The following is a 24783-nucleotide window of genomic DNA, read 5'->3' on the forward strand; positions in this document are numbered from 1 at the left end:
ACAGAGGACTGTACAAAGTGCTTTCAAGACACAAAAGTGGGTGTGCCTACCTCCAGAGAGAAGATATCAGAGGGGGTGCCCTGAAAAGGTGCCATCTAAAGTGAGTCTTGAAGGATGAGCAGGTATACATGGGGGAGAGAAGGTGGCAAGGATATTCCTGACAAAAGGAACAGAAAATACAAGGACCTGAGATAGGAAAACGACTGTTATGCTACAGGAACTGCAAGCAGTCTGGTGCAGCTGGAACAAGGACAGGTGAACACAGCAGTCTTGTGTTATTTAAAACCCTGCTTCTCATCCAGGACTGCAAAGCCTCCCAGAGAAGAAAGGAAAAGAAAGAGTGCTGAAAAGCAGGTGAGACAGCAAATACATATCTCACCTCCTCTCCCACCTTTCCCCAGACTCTGTCTTACATACATCCCTCACCCATACCACACACACACCCCTGACAGCTCTGGGAAGGAAAAAACTCTCCCTACTTTAAGGCCAGTAGCTCCAGAATCCCCAGTTGAAAAGGAAAGTCTTCTACTAAAGTAGAGAAATGAGCCCTGGCTGGTGTGGCTCAGTGGATTGAGTGCTGGCCTGCAAAATCAAAGGGTCCCCAGTTCGATTCCCAGCCTAGGGCGCCTGCCTGGGTTGCAGGCCAGGTCCCCAGTAGGGGGTATACGAGAGGTTTCTCTCCCTCTCTTCCTCCCTCCCTTCCCCTTTCTAAGATAAATAAATAAATAAAATCTTTAAAATAAATAAATAAAAATAAAATAGAGAAATGAGAACCTTAAGTCTGAAAAGGGAACATTAAGTATTAATTTACAAAGATCCAACTAACCCTGGTAGCCATGCAACTTTGAACTGCTGAGGGAATCTCAACCCACCCCCCCCCAAGCCCAGACCCAATGCCTTTTTCACTTAAACTCATTTCTAGAGAGCCATCTCCAGCTTCTGTCCTCCTGCAAATGCTGTGGGAGCAAAAGTAGGAAAGGCAGCCCAACAAATCCAGAGCTGACTGGTGCTTTAAAAATTACTTTAGCTATGGTTATAGTGTTGCCTCATGCTAAAAACAAAAATAAATTTCAGATGGGAAAAAAATGACTCTAGCGGGACACATTTCTGAGCCCCAGCCATGCTGAGAATCCTTGAGTTATTGACACAGGGAGGCCAGGCAAACAAGTTAAAGTAAACAAGGCCAAAGAAGCCATGGAAACAAGATGACACACAAGAACTGAAGTCTATAACCACACTGGGAAACAGATAGGAGAGGGAGAGAGGCATGGACTTTAGTCAGACCTGAGCTCTAATCCCAAGCCATCACTTACTAACTTCACTGAACATTTAGTGTTCTCATCTGTAAATGAGAATAATAGTATTTACCTCAGAGCATTACTAGCTATATTAAATGAAGTAAAGAATATAAACCACCTAGCTTGAGGCATATGGCCAGTTTAAATAACTTTACTTCCCTTCCCTTTAACCAGAGCCACAATGATGCACTGTTGCACAATTAGGGAGGCGGAGTCCCACTCGCAACACAGTCTATGTGAACAGCACATCCTGAAGTTACACAATGCACAGTCCAGGACAGGCAGCAACTAAGACTTCTGTCTGTAAGCAGCACCAGGACTCTGAAAAAGAGCTAAAATGCCACTGGAGATGTATTCAAGAGAAGGGATGGGTCTGAGACCACACAATCAATTTGAATAATACATACAAGACAGCAGAAAAATGAAGCTCTGAAAACCAAGGCAACTTTATCTCAGTCAGAAAGTCTCTCCTGTGTTCCTACTGGGGTAAAAGCCAATTTCTGGACCTTCATTAACCTGAAGTCTACAGATGAACCCAATCAACCAAGGATTTGGTGAGTGTAAAGCCAGGGATAAAGCAAATGCTACAAGTCTCCGGCTGAGGTCCACGTCCTCTCTGCTTGGCAGGTAGGCCAAACACCCAAGGACAGGCACTTTCTCTGAAGGTGTTAAGTCCTGTCACATGGGACCCAGGAGACTGAGTCCAAGACCTAGGGTGACCTTAGCACCCTGGTTACCGAGAAGTGATGCCACTGCTCCTAACTGAGTTTCTCCAAGGCAGGTAGGGATTGTTTTTTATGTCTCCAGACCCTAACATGGTGCATGATGTTATCTACCAGTTATAAACGGTTGTTTAATAAATGAACCAATGTGGGCATGGACATATCCCTATCACCTGGCCTCTAGGTCTTTGCATCTATAGTATTCTACCTTTCTTAACCCCATTTACTTACCTAATTTTTCTCAATTCTCAGGACCCAAATGTCATTTGCGCAGGTAATGTGACACCCTGAACAATATTAAGTTCCGCTGAAATATGTACCCTCTTATCACATCCCTTATTTCCATTTCATGACACTTATCAGACTTCGCAGGGATTATTTGGATCATTTTTGTCTTCCCTGCTACACTATAAGCTCTACGAGAGCAGAAATCATACCCATTTTGTTCACTGTACTGATTCCCAGGACCTAGTATAGGACCTGGCACAGAGGGAGTGTCCAATATGTTAGAATGACTGAAAACGTGAATGAAGGAATGAATGAATGAGAGAGCTCCAGTCCAAAATGACTCTGGGGTAATTGGGAATTTAAAACTAGTCTGCAGAGCCCTAAATTGTCAATAGTTACTTTTGGACTAGAATCTTCATAGAGCCTACAAATGCCCGTGCGTGGAATGCGACAACAGATTTGATGAACAGTAGAATAAGGAACCGTTTGTATGATGGAGGGAAGGAGAGATAAAGTAGGGGTTATGAAACAGAAACCCCATCTATGAGTGCCTTGAATGCCATGCTAAGGAATATGTTTTACTAGACTGCAGGACAGTCACTATCTGACCTGGGTTCTCTAAGGTCACGGAGGCCTGTGGTAGATACCATCCTGCTATAGCCATCCACTGAACTCCCTTTGTTGCCCACAGACTGGTAGGCCTTCTTCCCTTCCTTCAGGCTCACCCCTTGAGCTACACATGATCATTAACAAACACAAGTGCTCCCAACACAGATTTATTTTTTTTTAATCCCAACCAAAGCATAGGAGTATTATTTCCTCCTAAATGCTAAGTACTTTCACTTGACCTGATACAGCACAGAGATACAAGAGGCCAGAGGCAAAGGCTACTCATACAGACTTAGGCCCACATTGCCTCCTAAAAGGGGATGGGCAGATTGCCCTGTTTCCATTCCCCGTCTAGCTCTCTGAGCACTGAGGAAATTACCGGCAGGCAGCCTGCTGGTAGTAGGGAGGTGGGGGAAGTGTTGAGGCTCTCCCAGAACTTCAGGTCTATTAATAACCTGGTCACGTGAACACAGAGGCACAGGATTGTTGTCTGTAAACTTCATAACCTAAGCTAAAGACAGACAATGTAGGGCTGGAGTGTGTTCCAGATCAAGTATTGCAGTCTGGGGGCCACTACAAATAATGAAATGTAGGAGAAAACTAAAGCACCAGAGATAAGGTGTTGACTCTTCACAAGGTGCAGGGAAGGAAACTGCAGAATAAATCCCTCACCCTCCCCAACCCTGCTAGCTTTATGTTACAGCAGACCGCAGATGGGTCTTGGCCTTTGTAGGATCTTCAATTTGCCCTTGGAAATATCTTCCCTCACTCTACCCTGACCGATTGTGTCACCTTGGACAAGTCACTACTCTCTGGGCTTGGGTCTACATCTGAAACTCAAGAAGGCTAGGCCAGATTTATGAGAACTAAAACACTACGTTCGAGAGATGGAGAGAGAAGCGTCTCGGGTATAATGTTCTGCCACCGGCTGTAGCCACTCCACCAGAAATAGAGGTAAAGAACAGATGAACTGGGAACAAGCCATCCCAACCTCTCAAAATCCCAGCACCTTCAGCCTCAGAAGGCATCATCTCATAGCACCCTAGAAGGGGCTCAGTAAATATAAGCAAATGACCTCATGCCATCAGAATGTGGGTGCTAGTTGCCAATTCCCATATAGCACCTTAAAGGACAGACCAGCAGAGGTCCACCTGCTTTCAAATAAAAAAGAAAAGAGGATATAGAGGGCCTGTATTTCCTCTCTTTCCCAATCTCAGTGCCACCATCAGAGGAAAAGCAAAGCAGGACATCTGTAGGAAACTTACCAAGAGCCAAAAAGTTATTAGGTGGCAGATCTGAGATTTGAGTACAGTTCTATATATTTGTGTGTGTACGTATGGAACCGTCTGTGGGTGTGTAAGCTTTCCTTTATTCCATGAACAGCCTCATGAGACAGACTCAAGAAGTGATGTCTTCCAGAATGCTAGGGAAAGCTGTGACACCAGGAAGAAATTCAAGTTCTGGTCAGCATTTTGGGGCTCTGTGATGTGCCCTTCTACATGTATGTGCATATAAACACACAGAATTACATGACACATACCAGGGCTAAACTAAAAATTCCACAGAACAGAGATAAGTCAAGTGACAGAATAGTTCCCAAGCCAGTAAAATTTAACTGTTATAAAAGATTACATCCGTATTAACCTATCTAAAGAAAAAAATGTGTCTTTTATCAGGAAGGTTAGTAAGCCATGGAAGCTGAGAAAAAGCAGAGTCACAGACACACATATTGACAGACACACTATTGCCAATGAACCCATCATTCATTCATTCCACAAAGGTTTACTGAGCACCTACTAACTGCCAGGCACAATTCTAGGCCCTGGAAATAAAGTGATCCTAACACTCTCCAAGTGAGAGGGAGCCAACAAAGTCCGAGCATTCAGTTGTTTTCCCATGACCTTTCCATCCATACTGTGAGACAAATGTATCAGGCTACTTCTTATAGCAGCTGTATCAGCCAGGGTTCTTAGTTGCAAGAATAACTTAGCTTGCAAGTTCAATAACCAAAACTGATTCTGGCTAGTCTAAGCAGAAAGTGAACTTACTAAAAGAGAAGCTCAGACCCACCCGGAGAAGTGGAAAACCAGAGATGCATGCCAAGAACAACGCCTAAAATCAGGTAGCAGAACTAGTCTGGTCAGCACCTCTGGTTCCACTGCCAACCTCCATGATCTCTAGCCACCATAACATAGCCACTGTAATACCACAACCATGGCTGCCCCAGGAATTCAATCTTGCTACATACACTACCACCACTGCTGTCTCTGCTTCTTTGTATCACCAGCTCTTCAGGTTTAAAGTCCATAGTGAGTGGATGAGACTGAAAGAACCTATGGCAAGCTGCAAAGGAGTTCGAAAGTGAATGTCTCGCATTTTAAGTGAAGAAATCCTTAAACTGAGGAAAGGGTAATAAATATTCATTTTAGCCACTTTGGCATTATATACACAAAACACAGGATTCATCTAACTAATGCCTTTAATTCAGATTTAATGTTCACCATAACCTTTATGACTAGGATTTGGTATTCCATGGTACCCAAAGATAGAAAATGCACTGGTCATACCAACACGGGCATTTCAGTGTATATGACAGTTCTATTTCTCCAAGTAAACTTAAAAATTGGCATTCTAGTTTTATATATCAGCCTTGTAAACTCAGTTATGAGAGTCTGCTTAAAGAGATAATTATTCTCAGGGTACTGACAAAATCTGAACCTTCACAAAGTGAAATACTAACACTCACTCACTGAACACTTCATATGCACAAGATACTATTCTAAGCACCCTTTATGGATTACCTGGTTTTTCATAACAACCTTATAAATTGGGTACCATTCTCCCCACTCAACATAAGAGGAAATTGAGACACAAAAAGGTTGAAGTAAACTCTCCTAAGAATATGCAGCTAATAAAACAAAAAGTCCAGAATTTGAACCTAGGTAGTGCAATTCCATACTTAAACTTCTGTCAACTCCCCAAATTAAATCCCCACTAATGAGGCCTGTTAGGTGGTGGTCTTGCTCACTGCAGTGTTTCCAGTGAGTGACAGAATGGCAGGAAGACACAGTCCTATGTCCTCCATTCTAAGGTTAAATTCTTGATTTAACTAGCTGCAGATATAAAACCTTATTGGACGAGAGAAGGCTGTCCACATAGGACAAGAGCAGATGAAACATCTAAGTGAGGCTTTGCTTGGCTTCCAGATCCTCTAACTGCAGCTGCTGACAGTACTATCCACACGAGGTAGTCTTTGCTGGACTTAGAGCTCAATTCTTACTATGTCATAACCTTTTATTTACATTCAGGGAGTATGCCTACGTTCAGGAAAAAATTACACAAAATAATATACATTATTATACTCTGGTTTCTCTTCAGATCATATAAATCTTTCACCTTTTACAAAATAATATACATTAAGACAGTCATCTCCAAAGTGGAATGCATGAGACTTTCCAATGGAAGTAGAGAAAGAAAATTAAAACTCTTATTTTATATTAGCTTTTAATTATAAAATAATTGGGTTGACCAAAAAGCCATTTTAGTTTTTTCCATAAAATAAGAGACACATTTTTCATTTCCAGAAAAATTTGTCATTTTTCATTTTACCTTTATTAATTTGGATGAGTATGTCGGCTATTTCCCACTATTGGCTTCCAGTGGGTAGAGGCCAGAGGTGCTGCTAAACATCTTCCAATGCATAAGACAGCCCCACAGCAAAGAATTATTCATCCAAATGTCAATACTACCAAGAAACTTTGCAAACCACTTTGGACACCTTCAATCAGTCACAGCACCTTCTCCATACACTGCACAAAATTGTTTTTTAGTTTCAGTTGTGTTTTTACCTTTCTTGAAATAATAAAGCATATGTCAAAAATGTTGCATACTTTCTTCTACTTTCAATATTAAAATGGCTGCACAAAAATTCACCAATTTTGGTAAGTTTTTTTAAATGCATTCTGATATGACAGCTGTCACAATACAGTCTAACAAAATTGTTTCAAATGAAGTTAAAGACAACTAAGCGCTAATCGCGCCATTGTAAGGAAAATACATAACAGACTTTTTGGCCAACACAATATAAAAATTGTGCTTTACCAGTATTAACTGTACAGACTAACAATGTTTCCTCTCTGAGTCATTATGTCAGATATTTATGTATCACTTACCACATACAAGGTGTCCTGAAAATAGAGTGGAAGCTCCACAGTGTTGGAGGAAGGACATCAGTGTCTGGAGTCACTCATTTGTTTTCAGGATACTATGACATACTGCAGTTAATACGTACATGCCTGATTAAATGAACTTAATGAATTATGATTTCTGTTTTTCCCAACTAAACCAACCCTCACCATGCAGATAAATGATTTTAAAGATTCTTGCAAATAAGTAAGCAAAAACCAAAAAATAATTCTCATGGATTGGAGATAATATTAAAATTACACACAAAAATAAACAGTAATAAGAGAGTGACAAAGCTGATTCTTCTATTCCTAGTATCAGCTCTCTATCAGTAAAAACAATCTAACTGGTTCAAAAAATAAGTTGTCAAAAAAATTTTCAAAATCATCAAAAAACTACTTAATATATGGATTTACAGTTATGATTAACAATGAACTGCATCCTTAGTTTATATTGTGCCTTGATATATTAAATCAGGGGTAAGTAAACATTTTCTGTAAATGGCTAGATACTAAATATCTTAGGCTCACAGGCCCCACATTCTCTATTTTAACTAAATAATTCTGCCATTATAGTACAAAAGTAGCCATAGATAATATGTAAACAAATAAATGCAGTTGTGATAAAACTTTATTTGTAGAAGTAGGCGTAGTTTGCTGACCCTTGTATTAAGCAATGATGAAATAAAGCTATCATGATGAAAAACACATCTACAAAGTAAATCTAAAATTAAACCTCTATAAATTTTATTTGATGTTTAAAGTCTGGAGACACTTAACCCAGTTAAGAAGTCTTTTTATAGGTTTCCTGCTTACTAGTGAAAAACAAAAGGCACATATTATTGGTGAAATGCTATGGTGAAATTCCTTCTTGCTGCAGTAAAAAATGGGATTAAATAGTACATGAAAATTCATACTTTTTAAACTGCACTCACTTGTCAGGAAATGCTATCTGAACAATATATGCAAAATATTTCTTAAAATTTTTTTAATGAATATTATAAACTATGGAGCATGACAGATTTTCTATGCACTAAGACATACATTTTCTTTCATGTGCCAGTTAAAAGTATTTACTACATTCTGTTAAATGCTGAAATACAAAAGGAACTGCCTTTTAAGGGCCACGTAAGAAAAAATAACCTATACAGTATAAGATTTCTTTTATTAAAATAAAGTTTTATTTTTTAATAACAAAAATAAATGTTTTTTTTTAACTGCCTAAGTATAACCACTCATAAAGCAGCTGCGAATCTGCAAATCTACGGAGACAGAAAGTAGACTAATGGTTGCCAGGGGCTAGAGAATGGGGAGTGACTACTTAATGGGTTTCTTTTGGGGATCACGAAAATGTTCAGGAATTTGATAGTGGTGATAGCTGCATAAAACTGTTTAAAAACCACTGACATACTCTGGTTTCTCTTCAGATCATATAAATCTTTCGCCTTCTACTAAAAACCACTGAATTGTACACTTTAAAATGGCCAAGTTTATGTTTAGTGAATTGTATTTCAAAACAAAAATTGAATGGCTGCTGGCTGCCTGGTGTGTGAGAGCAGCTTTCATCCTCACTCACCTTACAATACAGAATCTAACTCAGACTCTGTACACTCTAGCATACTGAGCCCTTGCAAAATGCACAGGATACAAGCACATTTCATCACTCACATTAACCAATACATTGAAAGTGACTTCTTCCTGTTCTCGGAGTCCCTATTTAAATCTGAAAGACTAATGGCTTTTTTTTTAATTTTTTATTGTTATTCAGTTACAGTTGTATGCCTTTTCTCCCCATCCCTCCATCCCACCCCAGCCAAACCCACCTCCCTCCCCCACCTCCACCCTCCCCCTTGGCTTTGTCCATGTGTCCTTTATAGTAGTTCCTGTAGTCCCCTCTCCCCACTGTCCCCTCCCCACTACCCCCTGGTTATTGTTAGATTGTTCTTAACTTCAATGTCTCTGGTTATATTTTGTTTGCTTTTTTCTTCTGTTGATTACTTTTTTTTTTTAAAGCACACTTTGGTGTCAGGACTAAGCAATCCTCAACCCCACGCTATAACTGGCTCTGCTACTTACCTCACTCTCCCTGATTGGAGAGAAAAATACAATCTCTTCTACAAAAAGCCAGGAAGACAAGAAAAAAGGAATTCAGGGGCTATCGCACCTCCCACAAATATTTATTGGCTGAATTGGCTAAGCAGTTTTCCAATTATGCTCTGCAGACCCCTCCTGTCGCCCCCAACCTCCTGCCCAGGTTCCTTGGCAATACCTACTTCTTTAAGCAATATCCTTGGCAATACAGCAGCTCTATCTTTGTTGGGTTTAACACATTAGAAATACACTTCTTTTCTTTTGGGTGAAAAAATGCCTCACTTATGTAGCAGACATCTACAACTTTTGCTAATTTCAACTACCTCCCAAACTTCCAAACCCTTCTTTGAGTAAATGCACCTTGATCTTCCAGGCTCTCAGCTCACATGGTTCCAGGGGAGCTAACTCTGACTCCGTGAGTAGAATGAACTCTGTTGGCCAAAAAAATGTCCAGCATTCTTCTGGCCACAGTGATTTAACTTAGGGTAGACACAAGACCCAAACCAAAATCATACCCAGGACCCCCAGCACCATCAGGAAAAAGGTATTACCTTTCAATAATGGTTGCTTAGCTGGTAGAATGCATACCCAAAGCTGATATCTATCTTTGCCACTGCCTAAGAATAAATCAAAACAAAGAAAAGCAATGCCAAGAGGAAAGAAATTAGATCCAAATGACATTCAAATCCCTGGATCTTGCTGTGTCCAAAAGTGTATCTACTTCTAGGCTTTTTAGTTATTTCAGTCAGTAAGTCCCTCTCTCTTGTTTAAGGTAGTCTCAGTCACATTTCTGTCACCTGAAAAAGAGTCACATCAGCCATAAAAAAGAACAAAATCTTACCATTTGCAACAGCATGGGTAGACCTAGAGGATATTATGTTAAGTGAAATAAGTCAATCAGAGAAAGACAAATACCATATAATTTCACTTTTATGTGGAATCTAAAAAACAAAATAAATAAATAAAATTGAAACAAGACTCTTAGACATAAAGAGCAGACTGATGGATGGCAGAGGGGAGGGGGATTGGGGTACTGGGTGAAAAAGGTGAAGAGATTGAAAAGTACAGATTGGTAGTTACAAAAGAGTCATAGGAGTGTAAAGTACAGCATAGGAAATATAGTCAATTGTATTGTAATAACTATGTATGGTGCCAGGTGGGTATTAGAAATATCAAGAAGAACACTTTGGGAAGTATATCGTTGTCTAACCACTATGCTGTGCACCTGAAACTAATACAAAATAATACTGAATGTAAACTGTAATTGAAAAAGTTTTTTTTTAAGTCACAAAAAATGAAAAATTATTTGGGGAAAAAAATGAGAAACATCCATCTGGTTAATGAATTCCAAACTTCCATCTCGTCCATAAACCCAAACTTCTACAATAAATCACAGTCAGGGAGAGCAGGCTGGGTGGCTCAGATTGGAGCATCACTCCATGCCCAAAGTTTGCAGGTTCAGTCTCAGTCAGGGTATACACCTAGGTTGTAGGTTTCATCCTCAATTGGGGCGTGTACGGGAGGCAGCCAATTGATGTTCCTCTCTCATATTGCTTCTCTCTCTCCCTTCCTCTCTCTCTAGAATCAATTTTTTAAAAAATATATCCTCAGGTGAGGATTAAATGTAAATAAATATATTTAAATCACAGTCAGGAAAAGAATGAATCTTTTAAAAAGCTTCTAAAAGTCTGTATTCTTGACTCCCCATTATATTCCTAAATGTGCACAGCATTTTACAATTTCCAAGTCACTTTCCCATTGATAATATCATCAGATCTTCAAAAACAAAACGCCCTGTGAAGTCAGCATTCACATTATGTATTGGAAGACACTGAGGCTCAGAGAGAATTGACTAACCTGAAGTCATCCAATTTGAAATCAAGGCTTCTGCCTCCAAATTGTAGCTTTTCACTAATCATTACTGCTTTTCAGTTCTCAGCAAGCCATACACAGGGCTGGGAACATGACTGAGCTCAGTACCGACTTGTTACCTGACAGCATTGTTTCCTGGCCCTGGCAGCTCTGCCTTGTTTCATTCAAGCCTCACCCTGTTTGTTGCCTTTACTCAGACACTGAGATATAAACAAGTCCATGGCAGAGCATCCTAATGCACATACATAAGGGTGTGTCACTCAACTGACTGGCAGCCCTGAAAATCGGTAGCCTTACTCTCAAAGTAGCCCTAGACCTATCAAATGCACATCAGTGGATAGGATCTGAGGAGGAAAAAATGTCTTCTAAGATGTACCTGTGGTAACAAACTATACTTAAGCCAACAGCAAAGGGGGAGAAAATGGAGGATATCAGTAATAGTGCCAACAATAAAAATTTAAAAATAATAAATAAAAAGAATGATGTACTGACACATTCTATAATGTGGATAAACCTATATAATATTATGCTAAATTAAAGAAGCTATACCCCAAAGGTCACATATTATATGAGTCTATTAATATGAACTATTGAGAACAGATAAATCCATGGAGACAGAATGCAGACTCATGGCTGCCAGCGAGTGGAGGAAATGGGAAGAAAATGCTTAATGGGTAAGGTGCTTTATTTTGGAGTGACAGAAATGTTTTGGAACTAGATAGAGGTAATGGTTGCACAACATTGTGAATGTACTAAATGCCACTGAATTGTTCCATTTAAAATGGTTAATTTTATGTTATATGATTTTCACCTCGATAAGTATTTTTTAAAGTACACAAAAGAATTAAGGGTATCATCTGAGTAGCTAGACTTAGGGCTAAGAAGAGAAGTGAGGCAAGGCGAGGCGAGGCGAGGCAACGCAAGAAATGGTCAGAAACTCAGCGAGCATTCTAAGAGAGACGTCCAGGAACAGCAGCAAAAAGCAACTTGATGCTGCAGCAACCCAATAGCTCCCTGCATTGCTGAGGGTACAGGTCCAGCTGCTCTAACTATGAGAACCCCACACAGAAAAGATTAAACCAAAGAGAGTGTATTTCTCTCTCAAATAACAATTGAGCAGTTAGCAGTCAAGGACTGAGAGTGGAACTTTGCTATCCTCACTCAACAGGATGCTGCCATCTCTGAGACCAAAAACAGTGCTGTACCTTGAACAATCTCCCAGCCAGTAGGAAGGAGAAAAGAGCAAGAGAAGCACTCATCCACTCTTTCCAAGCCATGACCCAGAAGTGGTAGACGCACCACTTTCATTCAGAACTTAGATTTGTGGCCACAGTTGATTGCAAAGGAGGTTGGGCAGCCATGGGCCCCAAGAAAACTGAAGTGTTCTATCATTAATGAAAGAATGAGAGAGTCAATACCAGCAAAGACAACTAACGGTCTGTGCTATACTCACTTTAGATATGTTCTATTTTTTTTTAATTATTTGTCTTACTTAACATAGAACCTATTCCCAAGCCCAGCTACCTTGAGGTTTGCAGACATTGTTCAGTGGAATTTCTGATTAGGGAGAAAAGAAGAAGAGAAGAAGAAGAGAAGAAGGGAAGAAGGGAAGAAGGGAAGAAGGGAAGAAGGGAAGAAGGGAAGAAGGGAAGGGAAGGGAAGGGAAGGGAATGGAAGGGAAGGGAAAAGAGAAGAAAAAAGAAAAGAGCAAGACTGTTATGAATTGATACCCCTGTTAGACTCACTACATCGACCAATACCAACATAGCCTATTATTTGCCTTTTGTGACTGAGTATTTGTAACAAAGAAATAAGAGTTTCTCAACAACAACAAAAAAAGCTGTCTCTGTGCAATAGTGGGTCAGGAGTACAGAAAAAAAACAAAAGCAGGTCCACTTTTTTAAAAACACATTCAATCTGTGTGGCAATCATACCCAAAGCCATCACAATACAGTGAAATAATGAACAGAGAGACATATAATGTATAATAGAAGAACAACAGTGGTGATACTGGAGCTCAGTATTAAAGGATAAGGAGTTTACCAGATAGAAAAGGTAGAAAGGCATTCCAAGTAAAATGGAAAACATGAATAAAAATACAGAAGGAGCATAGTTTTCTGAGTACAGGTCTTTTACATCCTTGGTTAGGTATATTCCTAGGTACTTTATTTTTCTTGTTGCTATATCAAAAGGGATTCTTTTCCTGATTTCTGTTTCTGATATTTCATTGTTGGTGTACAAAATGCCTTAATTTCTGAATATTGACGTTGTATCCCTCTGTTTTGCCAAATTCACTTACTAGGTCAAGTAGTTTTTTGGTGGAGTCTATAAGATTTTCTATGTACACTATCATATCATCTGCAAACAATGACAGCTTTGCTTCCTCCTTTCCAATTTGGATGCCTTTTATTTCTTGTTCTTGTCTGATTGCCGTGGCTAGAACTTCCAATACTATGTTGAATAGGGGTGATATTTGCCAATGATACCTCAGACAAGGATTTGATCTCCAAAATATATAAAGAATTCACACAACTCCACTCTAGGAAGACAAATAACCCAATTACAAAATGGGCAAAAGACTTGAACAGACACTTCTCTGGAGGGCCCAGAGGCATATGAAAAGATGCTCAGCATCATGAGCCATCAGAGAGATGCAAATTAAAACCACAATGAGATACCACTTCAAACTGGTGAGAATGGCCATCATAAACAAATCAACAAACAAGAGTTGGAGAGGTTGTGGAGAAAAGGGAACCCTAGTGCACTGTTGGTGGGAATGCAGACTGGTGAGGCCACTGTGGAAAACAGTATGGAATTTCCTCAGAAAACTAGAACTGGAACTGCCTTTTGACCCAGCAATTCCACTCCTGGGGTTATATCCCAAGAACCCTGAAACACCAATCCAAAAAACCTGTGCACCCCAATGTTCACAGCAGCACAATTTACAATAGCCAAGTGCTGGAAGCAACCTAAGTGTCCATCAGTGAATGAGTGGATCAAAAAACAATGGTACATTTACACAATGGAATACTATGCAATAGAGAGAAAAAAGCTTATACCCTTTACAACAGCATGGACGGAACTAGAGCATTATGCTAAGTGAAATAAGCCAGGTGGTGAGGGACAAATACCATATGATCTCACCTTTAACTGGAACCTAATCAACAAAACAAACAAGCAAGCAAAATATAACCAGAGATATTGAAATTAAGAACAATCTGACAGTAACCAGAGGGGAGGTGGGAGGAGATAATGGGGGGAAGGGTTTTCAGGAACAATTATAAAGGACACATGGACAAAATCAAGGTGGAGGGTGGAAGCAAGGGAGGGAGGGAGGTTTGGCTAGGGTAGGGAGGGAGAGGTGGGGGGTAAATGCAGACAACTGTAATTGAACAATAGTAAAGTAATTTTTAAAAATATAGAGAGAGCGGAAGGGAATAGGAGAAGGTAAAGGGGGGATAAATGGTGATGGAAGGAGAATTGACTTGAGATGGTGAACACACAACATACAGATGATGTATTATAGAATTGTACACCTGAAATGTATATAATTTTATTAACCAACATCACCCCAATAAATTCAATAAAACAAAAAAAATTAAATAAAACAAACAGAGAGAGTAAGATTTACTGAAAAGACAATGTGCGGGAGCCAGATTATGGAAAGCTACGAACACCAGATTCAATCAAAAGCCTCGATTTTATAATCGAGGACTTGAAAAGCAACAGAGACTTCTGAGCAGGTAAAGGCCATGGTTAGATTGACCTGTTAGAAAGATGACTCTGGTGGCCAACAGAAAGGATGGACAAAAGGAGAGTTCACATCCCTGCTGCTATGCCTAGTAACATCTTTGACTCTCCAGTGCCACCACCCATAAGCCAAGCCCTTGCAGAAGGAAGGTAGTAACAGAACCCCAGGCCAACTCCTACAAAGACTAAGGCAGGACGAGGGTCTTAGTTTTGTTTGGTTTTGTTTTTAAGCTTGTTTTATTGAGGTAAAATTCACACAACAAAAAAATTAACCATTTTAAAACAATGAAAACTAAGCAAGCAACTAGAACAGGAACAGAATCAGAGAAATGGACATCACATGGAAGGATTTCAGAGGGGAGGGGGAAGGGAGGAATAGGGGGGAAATGTACAGGGAAGAAGCAGCATAATTAGTAGGCATAAAATAGATGGAGAGAGATAAAAATGGTATAGGAAACAGAGGACTCAAAGAACTTATATGGACAACCCACGGACATGAACTAAGGGACAGGGGGAATGCTGGGGGGCAGGGCGGAAGGGGGATAAAGGGAAAAAATTGGGAAAATTGTAATAGCATAATCAATAAAAATACTTAAAAAATAAAAACATTAGCCATTTTAAAGTAAAAATTCAGTGGCATTTATTACATTCACAATGCTGGGCAACCACCGAGGTTCTCGGTTTTTTGACAAGGTCCAGGAAAACTGTGATTTCACTGAGGTCAAGCTCTACCCACTCCCCAGGCATCTGCTCAGACTGCTACGCCAGATACTTGTGGCTTTGGCAGATACTTGCCTTGAGTCCCTAGACTGCCATACTCTTTTCTAGCCTCTCCTGACCTCAGCTCCCCTGGGAACACAGGACGTAGTAACCAGAAGCAAATTTCACTATGTCTACCCCTTATACAAAACTTTTCAGTGGCCCCACATTGCCCAAAGAATAGTCTCTCGAATCCTTAACATTACTCACAAGGCTCTAAAATCAGGCATTTACTTGTTTCCCTAGCTCATCTCCTACACATGTTGCCCTAAAATTCTTTCCTCTCATTACGTTTCCCTTGCTACATGTGACTGCTCAAACATGCTATTTTCTTTCTCTCACCCTGGGAATGGTTTGTCACCCCCATATACTTTTTCCCCAGGCTTATCTTACCCTGGGGAAAGTTCTTGCCCTATTTTCATTATTCCCTGGGAACAGCTCTCATCCTCGTCTCATTGTACCCTGGGGACTAGACCACGTACACTGATCCCTGGATACGTCATTGACCATATCACACACAGGATGACCTTTCCCAACTTCTCTATTCTACTTCTGTCATATTACCTACCCTGACTACATCTGCTTCTGATGCCTCTGTCTGAGTCTCTTATAAGGCCAGGGCTTCTAAAGTGCCTGTACCTGGTTTTAAAGTAGTCAAAATCATTGAAACAGAAACGCATGGTGGCTGCCAGAGCTGGTGCGGGGGGGGGGGGGGGGGGGGAGGAATGGGGCATTATTGTTTAAATGGGTAGAGAGTTCCAGTTTTATAAGACAAAAAGAGTTATGAAGATGGATGGTGATGGAATGGTTGTACAAGATTATGAATGCATTTAATACTACTGAACTGTATGCTTAAAAACTCATTACGATGGCAAATTTTATGTTATATGTATTTTACCACAATAAAAAAAATGGAAAAAAAATTACTGGTAACTGGGACTTAGGAGAGAGATATATTACATCCCAGCAAGCTGAGGGGTTGGATCCTGATCTTATTCTTCCTTACCTTCTCTTCTGACAGAATGGCATACCTGTTCAGATGGCATTTGAACCCAGCCTCATTTAACCCTGAAGATATCTCTGACTCCAACCTCGTCTTACTTTGGGAACATGTCTGACCCAGGTCTTCCCAATCACCGTATCATAAAGTAACACTAAGTACAACCTGGAGAGAGCTTGTACACTGATCTTGGCTGACATTAAACCTAAGGAAAGAAAAGTGATGTGGAGCAATTGGCCCAAAGTAACCCCAGTGATATTCCAAACTAGGAAAACAAAGTCGTTCCTGGAGAGTGGAAGAGAAAAATTTCCAAATCATCACAAAACTCTTCTGACTTTGTGTGTATACAAGCCAAGGATGTGTCAAGTGGCGCACTGGAAGATCTCACACAAAGAAGGCCTTTTTCCAGGTGTTTTAGGTTTCCAGCTACAGCAGCATCACAAATATCAGTGTGTTCCCATGTGAGTGAATGAACAATGCCCAGTTCAGGACATTCAGATTTTGTTTTTCTTCTGGTTTCTAGGCCTGTGTTTTACACACTCCATTGTGCAGCAAAGTAATAATGTTTAGACTCTGTCATTCTATAACATTTTATTTGGGCTTGCTTGGCAATGTATAAGTGGAACAGATCTAGGGTTTATTATTTTCCAGCCACTCAATCTTGGGCAAATCATTTTCCTCATTAGTAAAATGAAATAACAGTGATATCTTATAATGTGGTAAAGAAAAGTAAAAAATAAATAAAGATATGTGTGTGTGTGTGTGTGTGTGTGTAAAATCTAGCAGTGACCTGGCCCAAAATATTTCATTCAACAAATATTTACTAAGCACATGCTGTGTGTCAGTCAGTATTTTAGGCAATGAGGATTCGACAATGAAGAAAAATCACTGCTCTTACAGAACTAACAGGGAGTAGGGGGCAAGGTAGAGGGCCTGACAAGTAAGTATGTCAGAGAGTGACGAATGCTCTGAAGGAAAAAAAAGTATAAAATACACCTTGAGGTGTGCTAAGGGGAAGAGGTTACTATTTTCAAATAGAATGATTAAAAGGGGCCTCTGAGAGGATGACATTTGACCCAATGATCTGAAGTAAGAAAATGAGCCATAATGAAAGTTAGGAGAAAGAAGGAAAAACAAATGCAAAGGCCTTGAGGCAAGAGCATATCTTATTCAAAGAAGACTAAGGAAGCAATGGGGCAGGGTGAGCAGATGGAAAGGAGATGAGGAAAAGCCAGGTAACTGGGAGCCAAGTCACTCTCAGGACTTTGGCTTTTTCTCTGAGAGAAATGGGAAGCCACTAAACAATTCTGATCAGAAGAGCTATAAAACTGGATATACGTTTTGAAAGGCTCTCTCTGGCTGCTCTGTTCAGCACAAACTGTAAGTAGGCATGGGCAAAAGCAGAGAAACTGATTAAGAAAATGAGAAAATGATAGCTCAGATCAAGGCAGTAGGAGCAGAGGCTATGAAAAGTGTCTGAATTTTGGATGTGTTTCAAAGGTACAACCAATAGGATTTGCTGACAGGTTGAATGTAAGTATGAACTTGTTAAATTTAAAATGCCAATTAGACATCCAAAATATAAATCAAGAGGCTGGATATACAACCATAAAGTTCAGAGAAGTTTGAGCTAGAAACACAAATTTCAGAGTTGTCAATGAACAGATGATAATTAAAACTATAAAAGTGGCTATTAAATGTAATTTATTTATTACTGAATAAATGAAGTACCCAATGAATAGTAGTTGCTATTATAACCGCATTGTTTTCTTAAGGTGCTAGAGATATTTGCCAACTATGTATACTTACCAAGTATACTTAAATTTCAGTGCCCAGCCTCAAACTCCATCCCCAATCTTTCAACTCTCTTCTTTCTATCCAAATTGTCAATTAAAACATCAGATAAGTGAAGGCATTGCGGTGTTAAGTGGTAAAGGCACCAATTTTAGAGTTAGACAGGGTTTGAATCCTCCATCTTTGCCACTTACTAGTTCATTGACCTTTCTCATCTGTAAAATGGGGCTAACATTACCTACATTAAGATAGTTGTAATGATAAGATACCCATTCATGCATCTGTTCAATAAATACTTATTAAGAAGACAGAGGCATAAGTAGACACACTGTGCCTCCTCACGCAACCAAAAGAAGGACAACAATTATTTAAAAACAAAAAAAACAACCAGAACTACCAGAAAATCAAACTGTATGGAAGTCCAACAACCAAGGAGATAAAGAAGAAACATTCACCCAGATCGGTAAGAGGGGCGGAGATGGGCAGCCAGGCAGAAAGGACTCCCAGCAAGGTGGAGGCTGGCGACCCAGCGAGGTGGCAGATTGTGGAGCAGGGTGGGCAAAGCTGCAGGTGGTGGGCAAGGCAGCAGCTGGTGGACCTGGTGACAGAACACGCAACCCAGAGTTCCAGTGTGGGAAAATAAAGCCTCAAACCACTGACTGAAAACACCTGTGGGGGTTAAGGCAGCAGCAGGAGAAACTCCCAGCCTCACAGGAGAATTCCTTGGGGAGACCCACAGGAGCCTAGAATGTACACAAACTCTCCCATTCAGGAAGCAGCATCAGAAGGGCCCAATTTGACTGTGGGTAGAGGAGGGAGTGACTGAAAACTGACAGAGTGGAGCAAGCGCCATTGCTCCCTCTCGGCCCCATCCCCATGTACAGCTTCACAGTGCAGCGACCAGTGTTACCCCGCCCTGGTGACCACCTAAGGCTCCACCCCTTTATGTAACAGGTGCACCGAGACAAAAAACATGGCCCAAATGAAAGAACAGATCAAAGCACCAGAAAAAATACAACTAAGTGATGAAAAGATAGCCAATCTATCAGATGCACAGTTCAAAACACTGGTAATCAGGAAGCTCACAGAAATGGTTGAATTTGTTCACAAATTAGATGAAAAAATGAAGTCTATGCTAAGAGAAACAAAGGAAAATGTACAGGGAACCAATAGTGATGGGAAGGAAACTGGAACTCAAATGGACAGTGTGGACCAGAAGGAAGAAAGAAACATTCAACCAGAAAAGAATGAAGAAACAAGAATTCGGAAAAATGAGGAGAGGCTTAGGAACCTCCAGGACATCTTTCAATGTTCTACCATCCAAATTACAGGGGTACCAGAAGGAGAAGAGGAACAGCAACAAATTGAAAACTTATTTGAACAAATAATGAAGAAGAACTTCCCTAATCTGGCAAAGGAAATAGACTTCCAGGAAGTCCAGGGAGCTCTCTAGAGAGTCCCAAAGAAGTTGGACCCAAGGAGGAACATACCAAGGGACTTCATAATTACATTACCCAAGATTACACAGAAGGAGAGAATCTTAGAAGCAGCAAGAGAAAAGGACACAATTACCTACAAAGGAGTTCCCATAAGTCTTTCAGCTGAATTCTCAAAAGAGACCTTACAGGCAAGAAGAGGCTGCAAAGAAGCATTCCAAGTCATGAAAGGCAAGGACCTACATCCAAGAATGCTCTATCCAGCAAAGCTTTCATTTAGAATAGAAGGGCAGATAAATGCTTCTCACATAAGGTCAAGTTAAAGGAGTTCATCATCACCAAGCTCTTATTATATGAAATGTTAAAGGGATTTATCTAAGAAAATGAAGATAAAAAATATGAACAGTAAAAACGACAGCAAACTCACAGTTATTAACAACCACACCTAAAACAAAAACAAAAGCAAACAACTAGAACAGGAACAGTACCACAGAAATGGAGATCACATGGAGGGTTATCAACAGGGGAGTGGGAGAGGGAGAGAGGGGGGAAAGGTACAGAGAACAGGTAGCATAGATAGTAGGTAGAAAATAGACAGGGGGAGGGTAAGAATAGTATAGGAAATGTAGAAGCCAAAGAATTTATATGTATGACCCATGGACATGAACTATAGGGGGGGAATGTGAGAGGGAGGAGGTGTGCAGGATGGAGTGGAGTAAGGGGGGAAATGGGACAACTGTAATAGCATAATCAATAAAATATATTTAATAAATAAATTAATTAAATAAAATAAAAAGGTTATCCATGAAGCACCAAAAAATAAATAAATAAATACTTATTAAGCATCTGTTACACACCCAGGATTGTGTTTAGCACTATTGCCACAACAGTAAACAGGCACAGGTATTGCCCAAGGGACCATAATATTTTGAAAGGACACAGATATAATTTTAAAATTAAAAAAACATCACCTCTGTGAGTTTCTCTCTAGTTTGCAGCAACATTGGCTAAATGCACCAAGAAGGTCAGAATCGTTATAAACATGGGAGCCATTATGGCACCTCCCTCAGGAAATAATGAAGAAAACTGAAATCAGCCAGCATGCCAAGTACACTTGTTCCTTCTGTGGCAAAACCAAGATGAAGAAACAAGCTGTGGGGATCTGGCACTGTGGTTCCTGCATGGAAACAGTAGCTGGTGGTACATGGACCTACAACACACTTCTGCCATCACAATAAAGTCGGCCATCAGAAGACTGAAGGAATTAAAAGACCAGTAGAAGCTCCACAATTTGAAACATTGCTAGCCTATAATACATGGGTTAATTTAGGCAAAAAACAATCATCTAGGTAAATATGTAAAGAGACTTACACAGTGCCTGGCAAACAGAAAGTGCTAGATAAATGACAGTACTTATTATTTCATAATTAAAGCATATAAAACCTCATAGAACAATACACTTTCAGAATTAGAGTGATTTTTAGAAATCAAAAGATCCAATTCCCTCATTTAATAGATGAGTAGGTTAACTTACTCCATAATAAATTTACTCAGGATACCTATTCAGTCAGGCCAGGTGCCTGCCAGTTATGTGAAATACAGGGATGAGTAAAACAGAGTCCCTACCTTATGCCAAGTAAATATGCAAGAGGGAAGTATGTTGCCCGAGGTAACCTAGTCAATCACTTACTTGGGAAATCATGTCTTCTAATTTTTAGTGTCTTGCTCTTGCCACTGATCCAAAATTATTCAATTCAAATAAAAACATTTCTCAGGGAGAAGCCTACCATGTGCCCTGTGCCAAAGAGAGTGCCAGCCCACAGCTCAGCAATTCCTCACAGGTAGCTTGTCAAAAATGGCAAGTCTCTTTAGGCTTAGAGGTTCATTATTTTTGCTTGGTAAACAGTCAGTAATAGGCAGGTGCTGGGACCTCAAAGCCTGGCAGGAAGTCACAGAAAGATGGAGAAAAACAAAGTGAAAGCCTACAGTCACCAAAGCAACTACCTAAGCAGAGAGAAGGAAGAGCAAAGCCACACCAAGAACTTTCTCCTTCATCCCAGAGATTGTCACAGTCTTTCCAGGCTAGGACCAGTTCCAGAACACTACTACTTCTATGCCTCTGGGCGATCCATTCCTACCCGCTTCCACAGCCTTTTTAAGAGTCTCAACATTAAGCTCCTAATGGAAAAGATAAAACTGTAGAGCAGAAAAGGAAAACCTTGTAGTTTCACAGAGACCTGGGATGAAACATTGGCTCCACCCCTAACTAGCTGTATGTTTCTTAACTTGTCAGTTTCTGCATCTGGAAAATGGTGACAATACTGACTTCTGGGAGTTGTGATGAGCATTAGAATTGTGCCTAATGAGTTTAGATGTACCTAGAAAACTCCTCACATACACAGGTTACTCAATTTATGGTGTTGTCACTAATTATTATTATGGTCAGTCTCTCCTGTCTACCCCACAATCTTCCTAGTGACTGCAGGCTTCAGCACAGCACCACAGTTTAGGGCTTTCACAATAATATGGAGTATTCAGAAAGGCACAGCACCTTAGCTGACTACATTTCTCTCTCTCTTCCTTAACCTGTACCACTCCTGTGCCCCAGGATTTTGAAAAAACAAAATCTTTAAACCTGCCTCCCCTGGTTTCTCTTCAAAATATTGCTCTTTCCTTTCTTACCATTGTACTTCTCAGAAGAGAAGTCTATATTTACTGACTCTTCACCCTCACCTCATATTCACTCCCTAAGCCACAGCAGACTACCTTCTGTCCCCACCCCTCCACTAATACTGACATTACCAGGTCACCAATGACTCAGTAGTCTTCATTTCCGCATTTACCCTAACTGTTCTGTGATGCAGTCGACACTCATTCTCATTCCTGGCGTCCCTGACAGTACTTTCTCCTACCTCTCTGATTTCTCCTTCTCAGATTCCTTCCCTAACTTTACTGTCTACACATACCAGAGTTCCTCTGGGTTCTACTCTCAGTCGCCTTTCCCCATTTTATGGATTTCACTCAAGTGACTTCATCTATTTCTATGGTTTCCACTCTCACTTAGAAGTCATAATTCCCACATCTATGTTCCTACCTCTCTCAGGAGCTCCAAAACTTTTATCTTCTCTCACAAGTACCAAATATTTTCTACTATGTCATCCACAGGCATCTCAAAACCAACGTTAACCTCCTCAAACCAGCTCTCCAGCCTGTATTACACGTTAATAGTCACAGTAATACCCAGCCACCTAATACTTCCTTACTCACCCTTCAGTCACACAATTTAATTCAACCTGCATTACCACTGCCCTTGTTCCAGCTTAATCATTTGCTAATGCAAGGTTTTCAGCTGGCTTCCCTGCCTCTAGTTTTAATCTATCCATTATAAGACTCCTAAACACACACGTACATACCTAAAGCTCAACTCCAATAGGATTTAAGCTCTTTACCATTCAGGACCCCTCCTAAGCAGCCCAACAGTCCAGCACAAGGACAACTCACCCACTTCTACACTCAGACTAACTAGAATGTACTCCAGGACCCTCTCTGCCTAGCACACTTCTGGTCATTGTTAAAGATCCAGCTTAAACATCTCTGAAGCCTTCCTTGACTCTCCCTTGGTAAGCATTTAGACCTTCCTTCCTTTTTCTCCCAGAACATTTGCTGTGTCCCTCTATTGCAGTACCTGTGTGTGTGTGCTTATCTACTCAGTAATCTGTGGGTTGCTCAAGGTAAGGTCAGGGACTATGGCTGTCACATCTCTGTACCCCTGCCCACCTGCCCAGTCTCTCAAGATGAGCAACCAGACTATCAATTGTGACAGGGGATACGCCTCCCCACCTCACCCCCCCAAATCAGGAGTACAAACTCTAATGGCAACAGGAAGTCTTAATAAATTCAACTTCCCCTCTTACAAATGCTTCCAGATGCTACATGGACTCTGACCCTGGAAGAGGTGTTCCTGACCTGATTCCTGGGGCTCCTCTGCCAGGAACAGCCTGTTCAATAGGGATAGGAGAGCGTCCTGTAAATTTAAATTCTTTAGAAAATAATGTCTAAAATGGACTGTGATTATGGGTAGAGCTGGAAACTGCTAGGTCCATCTCAGGAAGTAATTTGTGAAATAACTTCAAGACCTTTATACACCTTCAAAAGTATCTGGTAGTATTACTATAACAACCTGTGGCTAGTCTCGTTGCCTTCAATTCCTCGCCTTTGGAAACTGCCCTGTACTACACCACTTGCAACAAGTTGCTTCACTACCCAGAAATCTATGATGGCTTCTCACTGACTAAAACTGAATAACATGGTAATTAAGAGCAAGGACTCTGGAAACATATCAGCCAGGCCTGAATCCCACCATTTATTAACCATGTGAGTCCGAGCACATCAAGTTCTCTGGGCGTCAGTTTTCTCACCTGTAAAATAGGAAAGTAATAGTACCTACTATCTTAGGATTGGTATAAAGATTAAATATGCTAATAATAAGAATTAAATAATTTTTAAAAGAATTAAATAAGTTTAGCATTAAAGGTGCTAAGAACAGTGCCTGGCACGTGTAAGAACTTAGTAAATTATATATAAACATATTAAGGTTTCAAGTCCCTCTGTCATTCATAGCCTGAGATATGAACTGTTGTTCTGACCCATTTCACATTATACAATTCACCAGCTCAGTTCTTTCACTTCTGACTTCATCACTTATGATTCTCTCACTCTACCCACAATACCAACCTCCTTCTGCCCAGTGCCTCCCTCTGCCCTTAGTTGCAAATCCTCCCTGGCAACGCTACCTTCAGCGGCCCCAGAAACAGCCCCCTCAGCAGAGTGCCCATAGGTGCTTATCTTGAGCATTCTATTCTCTATGCTCACTCCTACCTGCACTCAGGTCATTTTCACAGTCCAAATGCCTCCCTGAGATTTCGCACTATACAAAGAAACCTTAAAAAGAGTTTTGGAGACTAATTAAGTCACAACATCTCCAGGAAGCCTGCCAAACTACAGTGACTCATACAAGTATCTGCCTTTCCTTAATTACTA

At 40.4% G+C, this 24783-nt stretch overlaps 1 protein-coding gene and 1 pseudogene across 4 annotated transcripts in view; one reads left to right on the top strand and one right to left on the bottom strand.

Annotated features, from left to right (window-relative positions):
• STIM1 (stromal interaction molecule 1) overlaps nucleotides 1-24783 on the bottom strand; it is a 177711-nt gene that overhangs the window by 104942 nt on the left and 47986 nt on the right. The gene's annotated exons all lie outside the window — the stretch shown is intronic.
• LOC112315977 (large ribosomal subunit protein eL43-like) lies at nucleotides 19056-21679 on the top strand (annotated as a pseudogene).

Source organism: Desmodus rotundus, chromosome 5 (genome assembly GCF_022682495.2).
Source record: "Desmodus rotundus isolate HL8 chromosome 5, HLdesRot8A.1, whole genome shotgun sequence".
Classification (NCBI taxonomy): domain Eukaryota; kingdom Metazoa; phylum Chordata; class Mammalia; order Chiroptera; family Phyllostomidae; genus Desmodus; species Desmodus rotundus.